We start from the raw sequence: 7,520 nt of genomic DNA, 5'->3' as shown, positions 1-7,520 counted from the left end.
AAGTTTCTATCTTTATCTAAAATGTCTGGTTTTTGTCAAAGCATTTGGGTTTTCTGATTGAGAAATTTTGTATTTGACATTTTTATCCTGCCAAAAAATTAAATTACCATGTGAGCTCTATCCCATTCTATTTGCAGTGATCTTATTGCTGCTGGGAAAGGAGTATAGGGCACAGGACTGTGAGAACCGAATGAGGGTTGTATGAATACTCATGCAACATGATCCTCTCTAAAGCCCATAGTTAGTTACCTAAACTCAACATATTGGATATAAGGAGCTTTTGGTCATGTGAGCTGGAGCATATCTTTTCATGGTAGGTAGGTAGGTACCTCCAGTGCTTAATTTGTGCCAGGACTGATCCTGATTCCCTGGTGCCTCCAGGCTGGGCAGTTCATAGCCCCAGTACCATGGGTGGGGTGTATAAGAGGCTGTGGGAGGCCTCCCCCAAAAGGACTAGCCATGCAGGAGAACAAATGCCATAGATGCTATGCAGATCACCTCCTTGTGGAGGCATGCTTGCTCACTGCCTTTGGAGTTTCAGAGTAACAGCCCAGTTCGTCTGTATTCGCAAAAAGAAAAGGAGTACTTGTGGCACCTTAGAGACTAACCAATTTATTTGAGCATAAATTTCGTGGAGTGCCAGAAACAGTGCTACCTAGACATGGGGGGGGGGGCATGAGCAGTGAGGGGCTTCAGGGGAAGAGGCAGAGTGGGGAGGGACCTGAGTACAGGCACCAATATCCCCCCCCGCACCTTCTGGGGAGTGTCTGGGGCTGAAGCCTTCCCCAACAGAAGATTCACGCAGTGCCTGCGCCCAGCACCTCAAGCCTTGCTCTGTCAATTATGAAAGTAAAAAAATTGCTTGAGCCCCAGCAACTGAAAGCACTCGATGCCTCTGTCTACTTTGGGTGGAGAGCCTGCCTCAGTTTCTCTCCATCCTGCCCCCACGGTAAATCCTAACTCTTCTCTCGTGGGCCTGCGCTAGGGGAGAGGGCACAATCAGGGGCTGGTAAGGGGCGTTGCGGTAAGGGGCGTGGGGGGGGAGGGGTATGCAGCTGCCAGGGGACCATGCAATTTGCCCACTGTTCCAGCCCGAGGCGCGCACGTAGCCACGCCCCCGAACAAGCCACGCCCACATAGTTTGCAGGGTGACCGCCCCCCACAGGCTGCTGCGCTTGCGCAGGGCGCTGCTGCTGTGCTCGAGCTCACGTAGACGCAGCGTGGCCAGCAGCTGTGGGTCCCCCCCACATCGGCGGGCGGAGCGACACGGGCCCGGCCGATATAAAGATTCCGAAGAGGCCCAGGCGGCTCTTGGGCTGCGCCACACGCCAGGTCCTACCGTGTCTACCGGCGGCTCGGCGCGGCGCGGCGCAGGGAGAGCGGGGCCCGTGTCCCAGCAGGAGCAGCCAGCAGCCGCCTTCCCGCAGGTGAGGCGCCGCCCGACCTGCAGCCCCGCCCCGCCCCCGCGGCGTGAGGGGAGCCGCGGGCGGCCTGACCCCGCCGAGGCGGCCTTTCTGGGGAGTCTCTTCCCTTGGGGCCGCGGCTGCTTTTCCCTCCCGCCTCTCGCCTGTTGTCGTCAGGAGCCTGCTCCACCCGCGTGGGGGTTCTGCGGCGGGCCGGACCCGCCGGGTGGCGGGGGGTGTGTGTGTTAAAAGCGGCGGGAGCTCGCGGGCCCCGAGAGAACCTGTGCGGTCCGGAGCGGGTCCGAGGGTCTTTTCTGGCCGTGAGCCGCGCCAGCAGCCCCTCTCGGGCCCAGCTGGAAGGGGTGGGGGGGGGTCCAGGCAGATGAAGTCATCCACCCACTTTAGGAGCTCCGTCCTCCTGCTGATCCCGAATCTCCTTTCCGTGAAGGAAGCATATCTGCGTATTGATCAGGATACGCACGTGTTTGCTACTTCTGAAATGGGATCAGACTTCTCTAGTCAAGTGCAGTTATGGAATGGATTTTCCATCCATATTCTTAGTCTGTGCCCATTGTCATGGCACCAGAGCGCATATTAGCTATGTTTGTTTAAACAAGAATACTGTAGCTGGAGGCTACACACATGGGTTTTCCTTGTAACTCCTGATTTCCAGTCTTCAGCAGACTGAATTGCATTGGGGCTGTTTAAAGCAGTTTCTTTAAATTAGAAGGGGAAAAAACTTGTAATAAGTTTTCGGGCTAATTTTATTTGTGCATCAGATGCTAGGAATATGTTTTTAATGCTGAGCTCTGTAGAGTGATCTCTGCAAGCAGTGGAAAAGACATGAGAATCAAGAATTAGTTGTCGCAAGCAAAGTTTATATCCTTTGGTACAAAACTTTGATTTTCTAGTTTATTTTAGAGGTGTAGATCTTTTTTGAGATTCCCATTGGAAAGAAATTTGGAGAGATGAAATGTCCATTACGTGAGTGGGGGAGGGGGTGATACGTGGCAGTAGCATTCTTTCACTAACCATTTGCTTGCTTTATAAACTTCTGGAAAGAAGTTTATTTCATTTTCTCCTATTTACAGTTAGTGTTTCATAAAATGAATAAAGAGCATGCAATTTAATCAAAAATATACAGATGTGAAAAACCTGACATTACACAAATCCCATTACTTTCTTCTAATTTTTGGTCACTATTTTTTCAGAGAAAGAGGTTACTCCAAGCTACTTGTGATTTTATCTGGAACTGCTAGTCTAAGCAGTTCTTATTTTGAGAAGTTGAAAGTTGCATTACCCTCTCAGTTAGCTGAGACTAAACAGAATTTTAAATGTACTTTTGTTCTTACAAAACTCAGTTTAACGGACTTGAGTTATGTACATAACTGTTAAAAGCAAAATATAAATGAGATTTTAAATTGAACTAGATTTAATTGTAGCTTATGTTTAAGTGGGAATATGAGTTGTAGACGATGATTGGGTCAGCAGAAGCTTTGCATACATCATAACTTTTTTTTTATCTTGTGGCAAGCAGTTTAATTGCTAGAGGCTTGGTAAATTTATTTTCACATTTAAGATCCTGAAAAAGACCACTTCGTGCATTCTGACCTTAACTTTGTAATGCAGTACTTTCCAAACTAGCATTGGACATAGGTTACACTAGAGACAATTTTTTTTTCTGCCTGTAAGGCTGGGTCTACACTATGAACCTTACAGCTGCACAGCTCCTGCTAGCTACTCTTAGCTGGCGGGGGAGAGCTTGCAGGTATGTCACTATAGCTTACACGCTTACTACCACGATGGAAGAATTCTATCATCGACCTGGCTGCATGTACAGTGGGGGTTAGGTTGGCCTAATGACATCGCACAGGGTGTGAAGTTTTTCATAGCTCTGAGCAAAGTTTTTAGGTTGACCCAAGTTTTAGGTGTAGACCAGGCTGTAATGTAAGCTGGAGTGAAGGCAAAAGAAAATATCAGACTAGATGTACCTTTTTAGTAATACTGTTGTATGAATATAGGAAAATTCAGAAGCAAATTACTGTACTAACCCAGCTAAACATGACAGAGAAACCCCCTGATGTTTGTTTATAGTAAACATATCAAATGTTTTACAGATAATTTTCTTAATGTCCAGTTGTGAGCTGGTGGGTGGCCTAATAGGCTTGTGCATTGCTGTGAAGGAGCCCTGTGTTCCTTTCCAGCTCACTCCATTCGTTTGGGGCTGGGAGTCTGCAGAAGGAATGTCAGTCTCAAGCAAATAGTTTGTTCTGCACTGCTTGCTATGAATCCCTTTGGCAAATGAGGTTCTACCTATATATTAGAGATTTCCACTAGTGTAGTTACATCAATACAAACTCCCTGCATAGCTGTAATGCACTGCATAGCTTTGAAGTGGGGCTTACACCTGTGTTAATAATCGGATCCTACACTGGATCAAGGTAATTGCACCATCATAAGCAATGCTCTTACATCTTTGTCCTCACCCATAACTATTTCACATTTGGGGACAATGTATACCTTCAAATCAGCGGCACTGCTATGGGTACCCGCGTGGCCCCACAGTATGCCAACATTTTTATGGCTGACTTAGAACAACGCTTCCTCAGGTCTCATCCCCTAATGCCTCTACTCTGCTTGTGGTATATTGATGACATCTTTGTCATCTGGACCCATGGAAAAGAAGCCCTTGAGGAATTCTACCATGATTTCAACAATTTCCATCCCACCATCAACCTCAGCCTGGACCAGTCCACACAAGAGATCCACTTCCTGGACACTACGGTGCTGATAAGCGATGGTCACATAAACACCACCCTATACCGGAAACCTACTGACCGCTATTCCTACCTACATGCCTCCAGCTTTCACCCAGACCACACCACACAATCCATTGTCTACAGCCAAGCTCTACGATACAACTGCATTTGCTCCAACCCCTCAGACAGAGACAAACACCTACAAGATCTCTATCAAGCATTCTTACAACTACAGTACCCACCTGCTGAAGTGAAGAAACAGATGGACAGAGCCAGAAGAGTACCCAGAAGTCACCTATTACAGGACAAGCTCAACAAAGAAAATAACAGAACGCCACTAGCCATCACCTTCAGCCCCCAACTAAAACTTCTCCAACACATCATCAGGGATCTACAACCTATCCTGAAGGACAACCTATCACTCTCACAAATCTTGGGAGACAGGCCAGTCCTTGCCTACAGACAGCCCCCCAACCTGAAGCAAATACTCACCAGCAACCACACAACAGAACCACTAACCCAGGAACCTATCCTTGCAACAAAGCCCGTTGCCAACTGTGCCCACATACCTATTCAGGGGACACCATCATAGGGCCTAATCACATCAGCCACACTATCGGAGGCTCGTTCACTTGCACATCTACCAATGTGATATATGCCATCATGTGCCAGCAATGCCCCTCTGCCATGTACATTGGTCAAACTGGACAGTCTCTACATAAAAGAATAAATGGACACAAATCAGATGTCAAGAATTATAACATTCATAAACCAGTCGAAGAACACTTCGGTCTCTCTGGTCACTCGATTACAGACCTAAAAGTCGCAATATTACAACAAAAAGACTTCAAAAACAGACTCCAATGAGAGACTGCTGAATTGGAATTAATTTGCAAATTGGATACAATTAACTTAGGCTTGAATAGAGACTGGGAGTGGTTGAGTCATTACACAAAGTAAAACTATTTCCCCTTGTTTATTTCCCCCCTCCACCTCCCCCCAGATGTTCTTGTTAACTGCTGGAAATGGGCCACCTTGATTATCACTACAAAGGGTTTTCTCTCCTCCCCCCAACTCTCCTGCTGGTAATAGCTCATCTTAAGTGATCACTCTCCTTACAGTGTGCATGATAAACACCCATTTTTTCATGTTCTGTGTGTATATAAATCTCCTCACTGTATTTTCCACTGAATGCATCCGATGAAGTGAGCTGTAGCTCACGAAAGCTTATGCTCAAATAAATTGGTTAGTCTCTAAGGTGGCACAAGTTGTCCTTTTCTTTTTGCGAATACAGACTAACACGGCTGCTACTCTGAAATCTGCTCTTACACCTGTGTAGTGTAGCTACATTAGGGGTTTGCATTGGTGTAACTAATATAGACAGGGTGTAAATCTTACTCCTGGGGGAATTCTGTGCCAAAACATGAAAAATTATGCACACAATATTTTAAAATTCTGCAAATTTTATTTGTCAAAATAACACTATATAATCACTCCAGTTTCAGTTGTTTTTGGTAATTTATTTCAAAATACCTATTGGCAAGTATGTTTGTAACGAATAAGACATACACACAGATTCCCCCAGGAGCAGAGAGTTAGAAACCAGAGTTCCTGTTTCTCTGTCCTTTCCCTTCCAGAGCCCAGTCATGGGGGCCCCCCGCCTAGAGACACTCCCTCTCCCCCCCAGAGCCCAGCTTTGGGGCTTCCCTGGCCCAGACACACTCACCTCTTACTCCCCTCAGGGTAGCTCTGTAGGGCCCCCGTCCCAGCCCACACACTCTCACTTCCTACCCTCCTAGAGCCCAGGGATCCAGAGGGAGAAACCGCCTGATGCTGGTCCTGGGCTTGCACAGAGTTTCCTGTGTGTTGTCGTGTCCTTTTAGGGCATGCTGGGAACTGCAGCTGCCAGGAACCCTCCAGCTCCCTCGTCCTCCCCTCTGGCGCTGTCTTCTATTTGCAATCTGGGCTCTGCTGGGTCCAGCGGCCACTAGTGGCAGCCAGGAGCTCTGCAGACCATTTCTGGGGGAGGGGAGGAAGGAAATTCTGCACACACAACACTAATTTCCGCAAAATGCATTGTGCAGTGGCACAGAATTCCCCCAGGAGTACCTGCAACTCTGCATCTAGCCATGAGGGTGTGCCCTAGAGTTAAGGATGCCTGAGGGGGTGTGAGTGGCTGGTCTGGGCAGGGGGAACTTGAATTTTTGTCTGTATTGTTACAGACATACTTGCTGATATTTATTTTGAAATAAATTGCCAAAATAATTGAAACTGGCATGATTATATAGTGTTGTTTTGACAAATAAAATTTGCAGAATTTAAAAATATTGTGTACATAATTTTTTGGCACAGAATTCCACTGGGAGTAGTTGCAGGAAACTTGGCCTCTAGCACTCCCTCCTGGTGGCCACTTTCCCAGCCATGGTGATCCCTCTCAGACAGTCTCTTACCCAGACTCCTGCACTGGATCTTTTTGGCTCAACCCTGTGGCAGAGTTCTGTAACAGTTCAGTTTGCTTCTGGGGTTCAGGACTAAACAAAAGGTCCTTTACCAGTTCTGAGCTCAACTCCAAACTGCAAGTGTTTTTTGCTATTCCTGTATTTGACTCCAGTTCCCTTACCCATGCAGACCCTGGATCAGGACTCCTCTCTGTCAGAGAGACCGGTCTCCTCTACAGTCTTTTTCCAGCTGTGTTCTTTCAGGGCACGTTAGATCAACTTATTACTGTGGTGGTTCATGCCCAGACTACCCTCGTTCTGTCAGTAGTGTGTGTCCTTACCAGGAGGGCTTCCACTGACTTAAGAGGGGCAGTGTGGGGGGAGCTCCACATGAAACTCTGCGCCGGGAGCCTGGCTCCCTGCCACTGGGGTCTAGCGGTCCCCCAGGGCTTCCTGCTGCTGCTAAGGATGTAAGCTGCCTTATGTTGACCGAAGTCTATCATGTAGACCAAGCCTCAGTCTACTTATATGGCTTAGCTCCGCCTCTTTTATCCAGGATGTGGTTAGATCCCCCCCCCCCAATAAAAAAAAAATTGGAGCATGACTATATGGGTCCCTTGCCTTGCTGATGATGGTAGTTAAGCCCAGTCACAGACTGCATCCGTGCTCAGACTTGTACTGCCTATGAAGCTGAACAATATTGTCTCATAGTTTACTTGTGCTCCCCTGTCAGTTTATATCCGGGTGGATTGATTTAAATCAAAGCGATTTTAAATAACTGATTTTAATGATGATTTGAATCAGCAAACGGGAAATATTGATTTAAAATAATCAATTCTAATCAAGTTTTGCATTTGTACTTTTTGGTTGTTTTCCTATTGAAAAATTCTCATTGGTTGGTAACCATTTTAGATTTGCAA

The 7,520-nt window shown here is 46.9% G+C and overlaps 1 protein-coding gene across 6 annotated transcripts in view; it reads left to right on the top strand.

Annotated features, from left to right (window-relative positions):
* The first annotated feature begins 1,178 nt into the window (after positions 1–1,178).
* The window catches only part of P4HA1 (prolyl 4-hydroxylase subunit alpha 1), a 67,005-nt gene continuing 60,663 nt past the window's right edge, over positions 1,179–7,520 (top strand). For 3 of the 6 annotated variants that reach the window (XM_084634530.1, XM_084634528.1, XM_084634529.1), the window contains exon 1: positions 1,181–1,427. The gene's annotated coding sequence lies outside the window, so the exon portion shown is untranslated. Of the gene's footprint in view, positions 1,428–7,520 lie in introns of all 6 variants that reach the window. The other 3 variants (XR_014712456.1, XM_084634532.1, XM_084634531.1) reach the window with 2 other exon arrangements.

This window comes from Lepidochelys olivacea (genome assembly GCF_965140295.1).
Source record: "Lepidochelys olivacea isolate rLepOli2 genome assembly, chromosome: 7".
Taxonomy (NCBI): Eukaryota; Metazoa; Chordata; order Testudines; family Cheloniidae; genus Lepidochelys; species Lepidochelys olivacea.
This window is presented reverse-complemented; position numbering and strand designations above follow the sequence as displayed.